We start from the raw sequence: 19,499 nt of genomic DNA, 5'->3' as shown, positions 1-19,499 counted from the left end.
CTGACTCAAGGTTTCTGAGTAAAAGAATATACATTTATTTACACATCGGTTGTAAAACAGTTCACTAAATAAAGCAGCAGAAAAATCACATATACTACACAACACTCAATGAATTCTGGACACGTTAAGCTCAACATGAAGTGTGAGCACAATGGCACTCCAGCAATTAAAAAGGGAGGGAAATACAAGGTTATACAAAATTAAGCGCCACCTACAAGTAAGTAGGCAAGGCAATCTAGAAAAGGCTTTCTACAATGAGGATTCAAATCAATAGGCCAGGGCCAATGTTAATGGGTCACAGTCTTTGCTCAGGATCACACAGTTCAGAGTAGTTTGCGGTTAAGTCTTTGCCAAGAGTTCGAAACGAAGTTGGTCGGCAGAAAGGTTACTAAAAAGAGTAGAGAAGGACAAGCCCTTGGATTGGCAAAAGATTTAAATGAAGAAGAAGGCTGTAGCTGAGGCAGAAGTTCCTGGCAGATCCTGCAGGCTCATGGTTCCTGAAGTGACTGTCGGACTGACACGAAGGAGGAAAACTGGAGGGTCCTTCACTGCCCAGGGAAGAAACCAGCAGCAGAGCACAGCAACAAATAAAAGGTGCGTTCCTTAAAACCCAAATAGGGTCCGAGCCTCCTGGCTATCTGGTTCACTGTAGCTGTGCATGGCAAATTCGACCAGGAGAGGGAGGCCTTGCTTGGTGTTTGGCGAACTGGTTGGTCCCACCAGCTCACGGGAAGAAGATTCCTTGCAGATCTTCTCTGTCGTCGAAGTTTGGAGATTCGGACCCACAGCAGGTTTTCACCGGGAGGTTCAGTCATGGTAGAGGTCCTCTTCTTTCAGTTTCTCTTCGGTTCTCTCGATCCAGTGGCGACTCTGCCTTCCTAGTTCCAGAGACCTGCTTTTTATGCAGTTTTCCCCCATTCACACAGCCTGGCTGTCAATCACACAGCAGGGTGGCTGTCCTGGCAGGACAGTCACCCAGCCAATCAGACAGGAGTGCTACTTGGGTTTCCAAGGGAACCCTTGGCAGGGGTCCTAAAACCCCTCCCTCACATCCTGCCCTACCCAGACATTCAGGTGTCTAAGGAGGGCTTCTGTGCAGAAGCCCGCCAAAGGACAGTGAACAAAGGAACCAAACCTGGTTTGGCACGCAGAGTAAAACACGAGAAAGACCTTTACAAAAAGAAATGGCGAATAAACCCAGCCGGAACCATATAAAAGTAAATGTGGTCCAGCGGGTTTTAGTTCGAGGCTAACAACATAGCCTAAAACAGTACCAAGGCTATTTACATTGACCAAGGTAGGAAAAATATGGTAGATACCACTGCCACCAGCCAAGTCTTAATGAAGGGGAAGAAAATAATGTTCCATGAGAGACAGACAAAAAGGGATAACTATTAACCATTTCCAGTACTCTATGTAAAATAGGTTTTATGGGTCTGTGTAGTTAAAGAGGTTAATAAAGTCAATGGTAACTTTACATGGTTCTGGGAGACAGCAGTCAGTCCCTGAAAATGGAGTTTAGAGTGGGAAGTCTCAAAAAGATAACCCTGTGTCATTGCACTAAAGGTGCGGTTTGACACACAGTAAAAAGATGATGCCTATGGAGTAGGTGAGGCTCCACAGTCTATGAACACACAAATGTAAACCACACAGCACAACACATAAGAGTGGGAAAAAAGGCTCACACCCTTACCAGGTGAAAAAGAAATCCTATAAATCCAGCAAAGCTGCTGAGGGAATCGGTAGGGAAGGGAAATTAGCCATTCTGGTGAATACTGCCTAACAACGTGACAGCGTTGTTGCTTAAATATAATATCGCACATGAGTGCACACTAGGGTCACTTACAAATTATAAAGGGCAAGCAGGGACCCCCGATTGGGTTCTACAGTTCATGTTCGAAAACTCACAGGACGACAAACTAGCCTTCTAGTATCATTTGACAGTATGACTTTGGGTAAATGTGTATATCATTAATGCAAAGTGTTTACCTTGAATGTGAGCCCATTGCTTGCACCTTTTCCTGCAATGCATGATATTAATAGGGCAGGAGTCAGTAATAATAGTCTTTGGAAGGATGGAGAATTTGGCACCATGTGCACCCAGTGCTTTCTTCTGATCATAGACCAGACAAGTTGAGTGGTTGCAGATAGCAACTTGAGCATTATCTGGGTATAAGTTTTATTATGGGGCAAGGGCCGTCGCCCAATGGTTAAGGTGAAACAAATGAGATTTTGACTTTGTCTTTTGCACATTTCTATGACTAATCATTTTTCAACACTTTGATGAATCATTGTAAAATGTACATACACATCTGTTTGTCCCAATTGCAAAGAAAACTGGAATATATGGTGCCAATCTGGCCAATGGTTCAAAAGTTATAAAGCATCAAACAAAATTGGTGGTTTTGGCTTTTTATATCGGTTTTTCCCATAGAGAAAATGAACAATGTTTGCTCACACCCACAGTCCAAACCACTGGACGGATCCTCGGCAAGTTTGACTTTGACTAATTTGTTTTGGGAGTGTCAGATAGGGGGGGAATAATTTCCCATCTGCTTTGTTACAAATCCGTCCATTACTTTGAATGAAGCAGAGAGTCAGGTGCCCTGACAGCAAAACCTTTTCAATATCTCCCAGCAGCTGCGGATTTTCAAAAATAAAAAAACGCTCCAATCTTTATTCGCAAGAATACTCTTGCGTATGGCAAATTACAACAAGCAAAACATTATATTTGGCGGGTTATGGGGGGGAGCGTTTGCCGCAGGTAGTGTACAAAGAGGATATGTGAGAGTGTGTAAGCTGCTGGGGAATGCACTTTATACTAGCTGGGTATTTGCTAACATTACTTGAGTACAGGAAACAAAAGATAGATTTTATTTTAAAAAAAAGTTCAATTATGCACATGTATCTCGTCATTCATTAATTAGAAGTCCACACTTGTTTTAAGTAAATTTAAGAGAAAAACCTCTGCATAGAAAGCAATGAGAAAAAGTGTAGATTTCGTTCTAAATTACTTTAGAAACGTTGCCAGATGTCAAGTAAATGGGTCACATTGTTTATGTAAGTGAAGATATATAATTGAGTTGCCATTTTGAGCATGAGCTCTACTGGCATGCGTCCTGAGAATCCTTTGACGTATTTGGATAAATCGTTTTGATATCTGGACTATAAAAATGATGTGTATGCGTGAGAATGTCACAAGGAAAATGAGTATGATTATGGCAGTCATTAAAAGATATAAAAAAAAGGGTCTTCCTTTCCCTCATCGCTGTCCCTCTTGCTCCTCCACCTCCTCCACCCAGTCCCCCTTGCTCCTCTACCCAGTCCCCCTTGCTCCTCCACCTCCTCCACCCAGTCCCCCTTGCTCCTCTACCCAGTCCCCCTTGCTCCTCCACCTCCTCCACCCAGTCCCCCTTGCTCCTCTACCCAGTCCCCCTTGCTCCTCCACCTCCTCCACCCAGTCCCCCTTGCTCTTCCACCCAGTCCCTCTTGCTCCTCCACCTCCTCCACCCAGTCCCTCTTGCTCCTCTACCCAGTCCCCCTTGCTCCTCCACTTCCTCTACCCAGTCCCTCTTCCTCCTCCACCTCCTCCAACCAGTCCCCCTTGTCCCCCACCTCCTCCACCCAGTCCCCCTTGCTCCTCCACCCAGTCCCCTTTGCTCCTCCACCTCCTCCACCCAGTCCCCCTTGCTCCTCCACATCCTCCACCCAGTCCCTCTTGCTCCGCCAACTCCTCCAACCAGTCCCCCTTGCTCCTCCACCTCCTCCACCCAGTCCCCCTTGCTCCTCCATATCCTCCGCCCAGTCCCTCTTGCTCCGCCACCTCCTCCAACAAGTCCCCCTTGCTCCTCCACCTCCTCCACCCAGTCCCCCTTGCTCCTCCACCCAGTCCCCCTTGCTCCTCCACATCCTCCACCCAGTCCCCCTTGCTCCGCCACCTCCTCCAACCAGTCCCCCTTGCTCCTCCACCTCCTCCACCCAGTCCCCCTTGCTCCTCCACCTCCTCCACCCAGTCCCCCTTGCTCCTCCACCTCCTCCACCCAGCCCCTCTTGCTCTTCCTTGCTCCAGTCCCTTATTGTGTTCCTCATCTGATCCCTAGTGCTCCTCCTCATTGCAGTCCCGTGAGATCTTTGTAGTCACAGTCCGCCAAGCTCTTCCTCATTCATCTCAATTCCTCATGCCTGTCTTCATCGCAGTCCCTCATGCTCTTTCTCATCCATCACAGTCCCTTAAGCTCTTCCTTGTTGCAAACCCTCGTGCTCTTCCTCGTCACAGACCCTCATGCTTTTCCTCATCCCACTCACTTGTGTTCTACCTCATTGCACTGACTTTTTTATTTTTCTCACGTTCCCTTGATATCTTCCTCATCATAGTTCCTCTCGCTCTTCCTTTTTGCAGGCGCTCATGTTCTTCCCTGTTGCATTCTCTCATGCTCTTCCTCATCGTATGTCTTCAAGCTCTTTTTCATCAGAGTCCCTCAATTTCTTCCTCCTCACAATTTGTCATGTCACAGCCCCTCATGCTTTAACTTGTCACTGCCCCTTAAGCACTTTCGCGTGTCTGGTCCTCATCCGCTCCTCATTTCAGACGCTCATCCTCGTCCCAGTCCCTCATCATCTTCCTCATCGGATTGCAAAGTGGGTGATGGAGAATGCATATCAGGTGCACATTTTCAAAACACACTGATAGAAATGCATAAGACATCAGTTATGTCAGAAGAAAAAAAACTACTGATGCTGGTGGTGTGAGATATAAGTTAACAAAACCATTCAAATTTGTGAAAAAGCTTTTGTTAAGAGAGAGTTAAGTTGAATTAGTTCAACACAGCAAACCCCTTAAAACTCAGTGAAAATAAACGAAAATGAGTTGAAGTGACATTAAGGCACCAGTTTAACACAACAACCCCCCCAAAAATCAACAACTTAACTCTGAGGCTCCTGTTGCACAGATCATGAGAAATCTAACAGCACCAAAGCTGCCATCACCGATGACACCACATATGACATCACTTACGAGAAAATGATATCACTGGAAACTAGGGCACACTGTTGACATCACTCATGACATGGTGGTATCACATATGACATCATTTATGACGAGCAATGACTTCACTAGCAGAGCAGATCACAGCTGAGATTGTGAAAGACTAGCTATTTAAAAGAAATTATTACTACACATATGCATTCAAGTGTAATATTTGTCTTCACTTCGCGTCTAAAAACGGCACTTTTCAACCATGAACAGGCATGAATCAGACATTATTGAATTCATATTTATTATCAAAAGATATCCAGGCCCCTTTATGACTGTGTCCTTCAATGGGTGCATTTGCATGAAACCCCAGTCTAGTAAGGTGGGTGCTTCAAGTTGTCACTTTGACCTTCAGAATCCAGGTAGTCTGCATGGAAGGATTTAAGTCCAAATGAAAGCCTTTTAGAGTTTGGTGAAGCGCCTCGTAGATGTTAGATGTGAGCACTCGGCATGACTTTGCAGGAGTCCAGGGGAGGAGAGGAAAATAAACGAGAGGAGACGTTTTCCAAATCTCCGTCTTTTCACAACCTGCCAGTTCAACCAAAGAGAAGGTAGGCCGCAAACACGCAAAAGGTCAATCTTGTAATAGATGACTTATAATGGTCAATCACGAGGGACTAGAGCTACATGTTTCCAGGGCAAAAGGTTACTAGTACATAAGCAGACAGTTATGATCTGTCTGTTGTAGGGGAAATGTTACCTGGAGCATGAACTACTATCTAAAAGGAATTCTTACAGTAATTTTCATGCTGGAAAAATACTTTTCTCCATTCAATTAACTATGCATGACATACTAACAGGTTACATTACAGTTCTGATTATATGCACCACATGTGCACCAACAGACTGTGTGTACCTATGTCTCGAAATAGAGCAAGATAATTTACATGGCTTAATTGGAGTTGTAAATCAGCTCTTGATGTAATAAAAATGTCCTAAACAACGCCTGTCTTTGTCCACTTAATTTATAAGCAATATATATGCCAGTGCATCTGTTACTCGCACTGCATTGCTGTAAAAAATAAGATTTTGAAAAGCCAACAGTTTTGTATCTTTAATAGGCATTTGCCAAGAACTGCCATCATATGCGCAGGTAACCACACCATTTGCCAGGATTTGCATTCTTGTGGTTAGTACCGTTCTGGGAGTGCCTGGCAAATTCCTGTCTCGTGCTTACACAAAAGCCAAAACTGCTATCTTTGCCAATGCGTGTGTCCTGCAGTAGCTGGAATTATATTATGAATGAGACATGGACAACATGTGACCCCCTTTAATGCTTGGTCTTTGCTTGCTCTCATGCACAGTATCTTCCTCTTGTTGATGCATAGAATCAATGTAGACATTGATTTGTTGAAAAACCAACCCCGGGATGGAGCTTGTGATGTGTTGGAAAGGATATTTCAAGCAGTTTAACACAGGGGTTTCCCCGGTGCTAATCTCCAGCAGGGGACAGAATAAGCAACCCCCATAATGACTGCAAATAGTCACTGAAAGCAACTTTAAAAGAAAGGAATCTGAAACGCTAGTCCTGGCTTTAGTGCTGCCGTGGCAGCTGGAATTCTGCTCTGCGCAGTCTAAGGTAGCAGTATTGTGATGTCATAGCTCAATTGCGGAAGGAATTACAGTTCAGTAGTGCTGCCATGTTCTTAATGTGAGCAATGATGTCACAACTAGGCTCCAATAGGAACATTATTAACACTGTTTGTACAGATATTGCAGTCTACCATTTATCATATATAAAGGAATGCATCCCCAAGTGTACATCAGATGGAGGATAAAAGGACTGCTACCATACAGTAGACGGACATGTCAACTCACTGAGGAATCCTGTGACCAAATAGGGGAGCGGGGCTGAAGGCAGAGTTCCTTAAACTGGAGGAACTCTGATGAGAACTGCTTGTGTTGTGTTACTTACTAGTGCAAAAGCCTGTGTACATGGGCCAAAGCTGTGTTGGGTGGAGGTTTACCATCATTGTTTTTGTTAAATTATTGTTCAGCGGCTCAATCAAATGACTTTCTGTTTGTATGTTTTTTTAAAATGTATATATTTTCCTAGTGTATGCAACTTGAAGTATGCTGTCAAAGTGGTATCCGTGACTTGGGCCTTTTCTGCAGCTAATTGTATGTTATCATCGTTGAAATACACATGTTGTCCACCTGGAAGATGAACATGAAGTCTTATTATTGTATGCATAAGGCAACAGCTCCCTCTAGCTGTGATAAAGGCGAAGCAGGAAGTCTCTACTGCGCAACTTGAAGTCTTCTTGCTGTATGCATAAAGCAACAGCTCCCTCTAGCAGTGGTAACGGGTGAAGTAGATCCAAGACGGCTTCGGACAAACATACAGCTGGCCTTTTATCATATAGTATGATATGATAATGCATTGTAACAGCGTCAACCCCTTCAGTACTTGGTCTGGTACTCAAGATGATGCAAGATATCTAATTGTTCATATATACATTAAACATGGAATCTATTAAGGTTCCCCCAAAAATTTCAAGACACAGTTTGTAATATGTCAAACAAATATTGTACGAAGATTTCATAAAATGCATCTAAAAGCCATGTTTGTTTTTTAAAAGGTGTCCACCATGAAAATATCTGACAACCATCCTCTAATCAGCTCCAGCAGTGCACCAAATTAACACACCACAATAAAAGCCCCCTTATCAACTAATGGCTGTGAACTGTTCCAGTAAGCTGAGAAGAAAGAATTCTTAAAAGCTGGGAAAGCATTAACACATTCGCAGCCGGGGAAGGACTCTCAGCCAATTAGGTGGCTGGAAGAATGGGCGAGAATACTGTGTATACGCCCGCTCTTTCCAGGCAACTAAGGCCCTTCCTTGGGTGACACCATCTTGATTGTGGGGAGGCAACAAGGAGCCTCTGCCTGTTGCAGTCCTACCTCCCCCCCAATGATATTAGACCCTTTCCCCATTCTCCTCCTCCACCCCCACCTACATGCTGGACCGGAGCTTTGTGCTAGCATGCAGATAGATACTTGCACTCCTAGTCAAAATAAACATACTACCATAAACAGTTCCATATCGATGAATGTCTGTATAGTGACAAAGGAAGGTATAGGTACAAAATGATCTGAAAACCCTTTGACAGCTTTAATTTCTCCAGTGGCAGCTGGAATTCTGCTCTGGGCTGGCTCAAGCAGCAGGCAGTTCGGCTTTACAACTGTAATACATTATTGCAGATGCCAAGTGATGCTATTTTCTTATTGCAGCTGAGTACTGATGGCAATACAGTACCGTAAAAGGGAAACTATACGGCAATTGCAGGCTGACATGTCTTACATATAGATTATTTACATATTTTAATACATGTGAGATAGAATGCTTCATGTCTGTCTAGCTATATGAACAAATTAACCTAATTTCTAGCTAGTTAGCTAGTTGGCCTACTGTTCAAGATACTGGGCCTCATCATGAATGTAGCGGTGCAGTACAAATGTGGAAGTAAAAGCATTACTTCACTGCAATACTACAAGTTTGGGGTGATAGAGGAGGAGATACCTCTTGCACTTGGCAGTAGGTATTTCTTTGAGTTGGCAGCCAAAACATTGTGAAATTACGACTCGTGGAATTAGCACCAGTGGTAACTCTTCCACACCCAAATTAAGTACTTTTAGACTCCCTTATGCGTGATAACGCCAACTTGGAATCTGGCGGTTTCACCTAGATGCCATGTGGCAACTACATCTGTTTTCAATGTAATAAGAATCATTGAAATGACTGTTATTTTGTGTTTTAGTTGGACACATTTTAGAGTCACAGTAGGCAGCTACATGAGTAGCAGTAGCATGGATACAATGTATTGTGCAATGTACACATTGTAGCGCTGAGAAGTATGTAGTGTGGAGCTTTATGCATGCAAGAGAGGAGGTAATTAAAGGGGAAACTAACATGGGAATTCAACAACAGTTTAGATTGCAGGCACATTTAGGGCATCAGAAAATATGGGGTTCATTGTGGAAACATGGAGACATCGCAGAGTGTGGTTTTCACTTAGTTCGGGGTCTGTGTGAGTCGCAGAATCTTTTGGTGTTGCAGGAATTATTTTTTGCTTGGCTTGGAAAGCTGGATGACCGAGGTCATGGAAAGGGATAGGTAGCGAACCACATTTCGGCAGCTGTTGATAGCATCACAAAGGGCTGAAGGCGAGAATGAAATGAAAGGCATCCCGTTGGCTTTTATGGACAGATTGAGTTTGTAGATACAAGAGGCAACCTTCCTCAGTGCATGTAGGGGTGTTGTTCGAAGACCTGGGAAGTCCGGTTACATGATGAGTTGTATTGGGGGTTAGTTCATAAACCACATGCAAGGGGTGCTTAAGAGCAAAGCTTGTCCAGGGTTTTATGGGCTGTCAGGAAAATATGCAGGATGTGTGCTGGGGCCTGGATGATTTGAGATGGTAGTCGCAAATAACATGACATGGAAGTATGACAGTGACGACGAAAAAAAAAGCAAAGCAAAATGGAGGAGGCACCCCGATAACCCGGGCAGTGTCCTCCTCCTGGCCTCCCTCTCTGGGGAAGAAGGGGATGTGCTGAATCCAGCGCAGCAAAAAGGAAGGAAAGCCTGCAAAGGGAAAGCGGGGCAAAATTTGGGGAAAGCCCGCAAAGGGCGAACAAAAGAAAGGGGAGGGGATTCCCCTTTATAACGGGCGGGCTCATTGCTACAGGCAGCATCATCAGCTGCTGCAGAAGGACGCCCGCCCGTTTACCTGCAGGAGAAGGTTTTAGTTTTGGATCGCTACTGGCTAAGCTTACAGCCCTTCTGAAAGAAGGAACGGCTCATGTCTGGGTAGCAGCTTTAACAACGGGTGCCCAGCCGTCCGAGGAGCAGCGGGAGGAAGCATCAGCGCTACCGAGGAAGCTGAGGAGAGACCTGCGGGTGCTGAGCGGCGGGACCACAATAGAGCAGCTGCAGTCCGGAGAAGAGACCTGCCGGTCGGCTGCATCGGCTCCCGAAAGTGAGCGAGCACCTGAGAAGAGAGCGGTCGCTCACCTGCGTCAGCCCATGAAGGTGAACAGGAAGTCAGGCGAGGTCTCCACACGCAGCGGCTGGGGGAATCCCCACGTGCACACAGAGGGATCCATGACACGATCACCGGGAGGCCCTAGGTTGCCAGCACGCATCACAAACTCCGGCCACACACTTCACTTCTGCAGCAAAGGACGACCTCATCAGGCGGCGGTCGTGGAGGCAAACACGAGCACAAAGGCAGGCTCGACCTAGCAATGTGGGGGGAAGCGCAGGTGGCTAACAGACTGCACAGCCTCTGCAAACACGATCCCTGCCCGCACACAGCCCCCAGTACCCAGTCGAGGAGGTATACCAGGGCTGGAACTTGAGACTGAGGACCAGGCAGCTACTAGGAGACAGCTCTCCAGCACAAGGCAGCCAATAAACGAAATAGATTTCTCCAGAGATGCATGCTGGAAAAGAATATTGAGGTACGAGCAAGACACATTCCGGGGGTTCAGAACATAGCAGCTGATGCTCTCTCTCGTTTACAGTGGGAGAAATTTCGGGAGAGTTGCCCAGGAACGGCAAAAGTGGGACATGATTGGGGTAATCTGAGTACCCTGATTCGGACGGCACTGGCACCAGGCACGACTAAAAGGTACAAGGCATGCTGGGAGCGGTACCTGAATTTCAAACGGAAGGTACTAGGAGAAGGCCAGCAGGAGATGCCGGTGAGGGCCTTTTTGGGGTGGGGCTGGCAACAAAGGAAAACCAGGTCATGGATGGCACACCACCTGGCAGCTATCGCCCATTTTTCTAAGCTGGAGGGTAAGAGTGATCCTACTAAGGAACATTATATTTGTATGGCTATGAAAGGATGGCCAAACAAGAGGGGCCCAGAAGTGATGAAATGAGGCCCTTAGACGTGGTGAAGCTGCAGAGGGTGGTGGCCAGCATTGAACGAATCTGCCATGGGGGATTCGAAGTGTCATTATTCAGGGCAGCGTTCACGTTAGCATTTTTCAAGGCATTCAGGGTGAGTGAACTGGTACCAGAAAACAAAGGGGCGAAAGGTATGAGATTTCTACAAATGCAGGATGTGCACTGTTCTGAGACACAGGTGACATTGTGGTTAAAAAGATCAAAGACGGATCAAGAAGGCAAAGGGTGCACAGTTTCTCTTCAACCCATCGCAGGTAGCATGGTACGCCCAGTCAAGGCAGTGTCAAGTTTCCTAAAACTAAGACCTCCCACAGAAGGGGGGGGCTCTGCTACTCATTCATCAAGAGGGTACAGCACTGAGTCGATTCCAGTTTAGGAGGGTGATGGAGCTGGCGCTAGAAGAGATAGGGGAAACAGAAGGGGTCTTTGGGACACACTCATTCCGGATTGGGGCCGCTACATCAGCTGCAGGCATGATTCGGAGATGGAAATCATGGGTAATAGGACACTCTTTTGTGTCAAGGGCAGGGGCGAGCTGGATGGCGGAGCAGGAAAAGCTGACGGCGCGCGAGTTCAGGATTGGGTGGCACGGGGTGTCAGGTATGAAATGGGCGCAACTACAAGGGCAGGTGCGCAGATTGCTGATCAACAAGCAAAAGCCAGACATATTGGTCATTCAATTGGGGGGTAACGATTTGACAAGTTTAGGGAGGGGGGCATTGATGCAGGAAATTATGTTCTCTTTGCAGGAGCTAGCAGGTCAACTGGGGGAAACAGAGATCGTTTGGTCAATGATCATCCCGAGGCCGGAATGGAGGGGTGCAGATAATCACGCAGCAGTGGAGAAGTCCAGGCGGAAGCTAAACTGTGCAATGGCAAAGTTCTGCAGGGGCTTTGGGCAGATCAGGCACGGCCTGATTAATTTGAAATCTCCAGAATATTTTCTCAAGCATGGGGTGCACCTATCACCATTGGGCATGGATCTGTTTTTCTGGAACCTCTGCACGAAAAACTCGAAATGTAAGGAGAGGAGCAAGGGGGGAGCCACAGTGGGCGGTAACCCACTCGTGGCATGGCGGTGTTTGGCCGAACAAACACATGAGACAGACTCCGGATGAGCCAGGAGAAACCGGAAGGGTCTTCGCTCTTCTCTGACCCAGCGCCCCTTGGGAACCTAAGCGGAAGGGGCGTCTGGGAGGAACAACTAGGGCTCAGCTTCCCCCAAGGAAACGCCACTCTCCCCGCCCAGGAGCTCCTGCAGGGGTAGGAGGGGCTCGGACGCAAAGGTGGGGAGAGTTGGGCCTATTCTGGACTCTTGGGGAAGGAAAGGGGGAAGCAGTTATTTTGGAAACCGAGCAGTCGCCGCATTTTATGAGTGTTTTCCACAAATGTGTGCAGTGTGGTTTTTGATATTGTGGAATAAATCTGTGGCCTTTTATGCCAAAAAACAAACAGGACTCATTCTCCACTTTTCTGGGGGGAAAGGGAATGAGCTATGGATATGTGTTACATAGGATACAAATGGACGGATGCCGGGGTTATGTAAGAAGCATAATATGAGATGCTATGCATCTGGTGCATAAGAATTGAAACTGCTGGTTCAAAGGAATGATTATTGTTTTTCCTCCCCTCCTCTTATTTTGAATTATTTGTGAAAAGCCTTGCACATCACATGCTGCGTTAAAGTTTCTCTGACAAATGGGGCAAGTTAACTGTTGAATTGTTTTGAGTTAGTAAACCAATTATATTTTAGGATGGTATTACCGACTGCGGAATGAATCACGCGGTGAAAGGGGATTGTGTATTGTTAATGTCTCCATTGGGGTTAGAGAATGTGAGGGCTTTATTTGTCTTTGTATTAGGGTTACACAATGGGATTTTGTGGGATGACTTTGCACAAAATATGTGTTATGTAAATTGTATAAACTGTATATGAGCTGCTATTTTGTATTGCTCAGAGAACTGGGCTCGTTTTTCAGCTCGAAGGAGCTGACTAGCCTCTCCTGATCGCAAGCTTGCAATACACTTATGTTCTGATGGAAGTGCATTCGCCTCTTCCTGGAAGCTGTACCTTTGTATTAGAAGCGTTCAGGCACCGCCCATCAATAACCAAAATGAGGTGTGGCTTTCACCTTATCTGCAAGCCAAGCATTGCATAAAAGTCAGGGTCAAGAAAACAGTTGGAGACATGTTTGCCTATCTGGTAACCTGGCCTGGATTCGAGCAGCAGCGCCGAAAGATTAAAGAATGATCTGCCTGCCAGCAACCCTCTTATCCAGTTATAACAGCATTCTCCAGCTTCAGGAAATGACATAATCACCCTTCTTTTGACCCAGAGTCAAAACCTTACTGCTAAATACTGCCGAAGCGAAGCAATTTGCCTTTCAGTTTAGTATTGAAATCAGATCTTTTGATAGCGATTCAATTTTCTTAAATGTTGTGTTCAGCACATTGCTTTGCCTAATCTGAGTTTATAATTTGTCTTCGGTATTTTGCTAGAGGGGCGTTCCAGTTTGCACACGCTTTTTCCCTTCCTTGTGAATTACCCTATGCGGGCATGAATTTTGTGAAGCATTCATGGACCTTCTGGTACAGCGATGGCTAGACCCCGTACGGTTTTAAATATGCTATCAGTTTTTACAATGTTCCATTTTATGGTTTCAATATGTGCACCATTGTCTTACTTCAGACTTTGGGTTTTACAAGGACCCCTTTCCCTTCTTTTAAGAAACAGCCACAGATATTAATTGGCAGGAAGGAAAGGAAATATTCCAATTTCATAAAACCATCATCTCCTACCCGGAAGTAGGGGCACCACCAAGGTGTGGACAAGCGGGGCCACCCTTATAAAAACGCTGGCCGCCCCACTGGCCCATTCAATTTTGTGTGTTTGTTTTGGTGTGTCACCCCAAGATTTCCAGTGTGGCCACCACTATGAAAAATGTCTGGGGGCACCACTGCCCGGAAGTGGCTGACATGTGTGGTGGTGGGCAACCCAGGCTGTGGTACGGCTGTAAATTAGTCTATGTACCCAAGCCCGTGCAGTCTCTCGACAGCTGTCAGCTGGAAGTGTTTTGATAGCTGTAGGTGACTAGCAAACACATATGTATCTCACAACATCATATTTATGTGCGCATCACCAAAATAAAGTTGCGTCACAGTAAAAATGGACACCGGTGCACTATTTGCAGACACAAAAAAAGTTAGAAAACACTGCTTAAATTGGATTAGTTTGTACACAGCGGGGTGGGGGATACTTTAGTGAAGTCAGGGCCTTTCAAAGTTGGGCCATCACACTTGGGGCGTTGGGGGAGTGACTCTGACATACAAAGTGTATCACCCTTTCGAAGTGCCCATTTAAGATTTCAGCGTCCTCTTGGCTTCCTTTCTTTGTTCTCCCGTGCAGGGGTCAATACACCTGTCGTGTGCTGATCTGCAGCACCTCTGCCCGCTCCATGCATTGCTTTATCTAGGAAAGTACCCAGAACAAAAAGTGAGTGCAGACTGTGGTGCATGCAGCCACGGTGGGAAGGCAGGGCACGGGAAAGGCAAAACACAGGTATACACGAAACATAGTGACTAAACAGCATGGGGGCATCTGAAAGGGGTCCTGGGGAGGGTGTGTGGGGGGGAGTAGCGAGAGTGAACGGCAGAGATGCACCGTTGCTCGACTGCATCTAAGAAGACTCGAGACGCAGGTGACCTGCTTTTGGCAAAACATTTGCCAATTTAACGACTTGCTCCTGAAAAACCGTCCACGAAAATCCGGGGCATTTGAAAACATACCTGGAGTATCCCCTTACCGCGCCAACTGCCCTTTAGAGAGTCCTTGCTTGGTCATACATGAGTGCTGAAAACATAACAGTTCTCCCCCCTCCCAGTCACACATCCCTTGATCCCCGCAGACAGCACCACCCCAGATACCCTTGAGAACGACGCTCTGCCCCCAAACAGCCCCGACAATGCAGTGAGCCATTCCAACCCGTTTAGGGGCGTCTTCTCACCACAGCCGAGACATCACCAGAACTCTCTTAGGCACCCCCAAAACCACCAGCTCCTTACCTTCAAGTTCCTGCACAGCCATCGTGCTTGGCTTCTGCCTGCATGGCGCCAAAGGGATGTGGCAAGCTTTCCCTCCCTGAACTCGCGTGACACGAGCCGCAGAGCTGCCCACGCTAGACACGAGCCCTTTCTCTTTCCCAGTCCTTTGAAAACTCGTTGGTCCTCTTGAGTGAAGCAAACTCTGATCAGATTACAGAAAGGGAATTGCAGGCTGACAATGTTGCACCGACGTTTTCAGTGAGGTTGAATGACAGCATTTTCACTGACAAGTGCAAATACAGTGCAAGACATTGTAAACGAGCATTGGCAATGCCAATAGTTTTGGCGTTTGCTGCTGTTCTTTGCATTTTGCATTTATAGGCACCAGGGTGCAAGGAGGAGAGGGCAAACAAAGTGTTAAAGAAGGATGTGATAAGGGGTGCAGGTGTGCAATGGAATGAGAAGGGGGCTATAGCAACAGAGTAAGCCATTGCTAGAGGGTGCCGATGATGAGCAAGAGGAAATATGAGCAAGAAAGTGTGAGAGAGTGTGAAAAAGTGAGCGCGAGAGGAAGGATGAGAGAAAAAGTAAGGGCTGAGAGCAAAGGTGAGAGCTGGAGAAGTGGGAATTAGGGCATATCTTCGAGAGTGCCAGAGAGAGAGTGACAGCGTGTGCGGGGAGAGAGAGAGCAACAGTGTGTGCAAAGAGGGTGAGAGAGTGACAGTGTGCGCGGGGAGAGAGACAGAGACTGAGACAGCATACGCACAGAAAGAGAGAGAAACAGCATGTGGCAGGAGAATGAGAGAGTGACAGTGCACGCTGAGAGAGTAACAGTGTGTGCAGCAAGAGAGAGAGTGACAGGGTGCAGAGGGAGAGAGAGAGAGCAACAGTGCACAGAGAGAGAGAGCAACAGGGTGCGGAGAGAGAGAGCAACATAATGCAGATAGAGAGAGAGAGCGACAACATGCGCAGAGAGAGAGCAACAGCGCGTGCAGGGTGAGTGAGTGACAGTGCGTGCGGAGAGAGTGACAGTGTGTGCGGGGAGAGACAGAGACAACATGCGCACAGAGAGCGAGAGAGAACAACAGCGTGTGCAGGGAGAATGAGAGAGTGCATGCGGAGAGAGTGACAGTGTGTGCAGCAAGAGAGAGAGTGATAGCATGCAGAGGGAGAGAGAACGACAGCACAAGGGGGAGTGAGAGTGCAACAGTATCCAGAGAGAGAGAGCAACAATGCACAGAGAGAGAGAGCAACAGGGTGCGGAGAGAGAGAGAGCAACATAATGCAGATAGAGAGAGAGAGCGACAACATGCGCAGAGAGAGAGCAACAGCGTGTGCAGGGTGTGCAGGGTGAGTGAGAGAGTGACAGTGCGTGCGGAGAGAGTGACAGTGTGTGCGGGGAGAGACAGACAACATGCGCACAGAGAGCGAGAGAGAGCAACAGCGTGTGCAGGGAGAATGAGAGAGTGCATGCGGAGAGAGTGACAGTGTGTGCAGCAAGAGAGAGAGTGATAGCATGCAGAGGGAGAGAGAACGACAGCACAAGGGGGAGTGAGAGTGCAACAGTATCCAGAGAGAGAGAGAGAGCAACAATGCACAGAGAGAGAGAGAGCAACAGGGTGTGGCGAGAGAGAGCAACATAATGCAGAGAGAGAGAGAGAGAGCACCAGCGTGTGCAGGGTGAGTGAGAGAGTGACAGTACGCCCAGAGAGAGAAAGTGACAGTGTGCGCGGCGAGAGAGAGAGTGACAGCGTGCAGAGGGATAGAGAGAGGCAGCACAAGGGGGAGTGAGAGAGCGACAGTGCCCAGAGAGAAAGAGAGAGCAACAGTGCAGAGAGAGAGAGCAAAAAAATGCAGAGAGAGAGAGAGAACACGACAGCATGCAGAGAGAGAGAGAAACATAATGCAGAGAGAGAGAGAGAGAGAGAGAGCATGCTCAGAGAGAGAGCAACAGCGTGTGCAGGGTGAGTGAGAGAGTGGCAGCATGCAGAGGGAGAGAGAGCGGCAGCACAAGAGGGAGTGAGAGAGCGACAGCGCCCAGAGAGAAAGAGAGAGAGCAACAGTGCAGAGAGAGAGAGAGAGAGCAACAGGGTGCGGAGAGAGAGAGAGCAACAGGGTGCGGAGAGAGAGAGAGCAACATAATGCAGAGAGAGAGAGCGGGACAGCGTGCGCAGAGAGCACAATTGTTGTTATACTAGAGGATGCAGCAGCAATAGAAGTCTTTGCGGCAGCAACATCTAGGGGTGTGGCCTTCACTTTGACACTGAACAGCAACATGGGATAATGAATATAAATTTAGCCGAAAATTCATCAAATTAAGTTAACCATGAAACCAAATGGCGCGGCCAACCAAAGTCACCTGATGGCCGCCGGAGCTACAATGAGCCACAACAAGGTAGTGGGATGGAAGGGGACAGCAGTGGCGCAAAAGGCGATGGAAAAGGCTGAAAATGCATCAAAGTAAGTTAACCATTAAACCAGATGGCTGGCAGGCCAAGAAAAGTCACCTGATGGTCACCAGAGCGGAAGACTGTAAAACCCCCACAAAACAGTGTCGCTAAAACCCCAAGCAATGAGCGAATCAGTATTGAGTTGCAAATCCATGGGCCGGCTGGGCAGGGTGTGTGTGGTGAAGGGCTGTAATGCACGAAGGGCAGCAGCATTAATTACATGCACGCGGCCGCAAACGCAAGGTCAGGAGAGCAGCCCTGCAGGGGCCATTGTGTACCCAGAAGGCGTGCAATGAACAATCTGTCGGCTCCCCCACCCGTGCACTGACAAATGCAGGCAACAAACCCTCTGTAAAAAGTACCCCAGGGAAAGAACAACACGCTTCAGTGCTTTGAACACGCACACAATTAGTAACCTTTAAGTATACATACTACTTGTGGAGGGGCGACATCAGTGCTAAGTCCTCACTGCATCAGCATGAAGACTAAGGGGGTCATTATGACCCTGGCAGTAGCCGTGCTGGTAAATACTGGGATGGCTGCCGCCGGAGTCATGAATTTACCATTACAGCCCCGGCGGTCCCGGTAAATCCCCATTGCCGGGTGCCGGTAATTATCACTCCCCATTCCCATTTCAGTCCCATTGCACTCAATGGGTATGGGGAGGCCGGATGCACCAGCACCATTGATGAATGGTGCCGGTGCACCTGTCAAGGTCTGCAAGCGGGTACCGTTCTGCCCGCCAGGTTTGATCTGGCGGGCAAAAGGCACCCGCTCACAGAACTGGTAGTTTGCCGGTCCGGTAACAATGGCGCCGGTACTTACCAGCAACGTTGTTACTGGACCGACAAACTTGTAATGAGGCCCAAAGAAACGTATTTTTAGAAAAGGTTCCCTGCCAACGTAGCCATCTTCAATGGAGCCCATGTTCTTTCATTAGTGTGCACTCACTTCTTAATATGAGGGCGCCAGTTTTTGGGGGGAAGGGAGAGGGGAAAATTCTTGAGGAAATTGGTACGTAAAGGGGGTACAAATATGACAGAAAATTAAGTTTGTCTGTCAATATAGAGACACGGTATGAATGACACACAGCCAACATACAGTGGTCTTTTACCCACTTTGTGACCTTACAGCAGGATCAATCGCTGTGGAACTAACATGGCTGGCCCAGCCCTGTAGGCAAAGCAGGGAACTGTGGGAGCACTAGCTGGCAGGGGTGCCATAAAAAGAAAGGGGTGTTTTTCTTTTTATGATGGGCACTAGGATGCAAAGGTCATTGCTCCAGCCCTGAACTCTTGCAATGCAGTGCAGGGAGCAGCTGTGGTCCAGTGGCAGAATTTTCCATTATGGGTTCCCATGGCCAATTTGTGTGATGCTGAGTAAATCGTGTTACCCCACTGCGACAATTTCTTTATCCACTAAAACTGAGACTTCGTATAAATGTGTTATCAATTCACACCTGGGACTTCAGTTGATTTCGGTATCCCCGGACAGTGCTCTGTGTCAACCTCTTAACCAACCCTACCCAAACTTAGCCGGCATTCCAGTTGAAAAGGTCCTACTAGGTCTCAATGCCCGTGTTAAGTACTATGTTAAAAACTGGACAGTTGCACTTTTTTATTTGTCGAGACAGTGCCGGGGCGATTAAAAGAACAGTTAGGCAAGTCTCACGTGCAAAGCGACGCAGAGCAGAAAGGAAACCTTTTCCAATAGCTTTCAGGGGATCTATGTGATCACTGAGACCACATATAATTGTGACGGCCGAAAATGCAAAACTTTTTTAAATTAAACCCTCTTTGCACCACATAGATATGCCGGGGGAGACCCCCGCAGCCCCCCATACTACTATAATATCCCATACCCCCCACATATATATGTGATGTAAGGGGGGGGTTAAAAAAAATGTCGGCATTTTCGGCCGGCGCAATTCTCAGGTCGACATTTTTGTACGATTCCGCTTTCAGGCAGAAAGATGCAGCAACATGAGACAATCTCGTTATGAGTGACCCTGTCTGGAAAAAAGTGCCGGTAACATTGGGAAGCCAGCTGTTCTGG

The 19,499-nt window shown here is 47.3% G+C and overlaps 1 protein-coding gene across 4 annotated transcripts in view; it reads right to left on the bottom strand.

Moving 5' to 3' along the window:
- Positions 1–19,499, bottom strand: part of LOC138471705 (uncharacterized) — a 370,985-nt gene that overhangs the window by 293,012 nt on the left and 58,474 nt on the right. The window contains exon 1 of one of the 4 annotated variants that reach the window (XM_069609471.1): positions 15,016–15,137. The exons of 2 other annotated variants lie outside the window; for them this stretch is intronic. The gene's annotated coding sequence lies outside the window, so the exon portion shown is untranslated. Of the gene's footprint in view, positions 1–15,015; positions 15,138–19,499 lie in introns of those variants that run through there. One more of the 4 variants, XM_069609470.1, reaches the window with a different exon arrangement.

This window comes from Ambystoma mexicanum, chromosome 8, assembly GCF_040938575.1.
Source record: "Ambystoma mexicanum isolate Mex_15411 chromosome 8, UKY_AmexF1_1, whole genome shotgun sequence".
NCBI classification, from domain to species: domain Eukaryota; kingdom Metazoa; phylum Chordata; class Amphibia; order Caudata; family Ambystomatidae; genus Ambystoma; species Ambystoma mexicanum.
The sequence above is the reverse complement of the archived record's forward strand: the minus strand, read 5'-3'. Positions and strand labels throughout refer to the sequence as shown.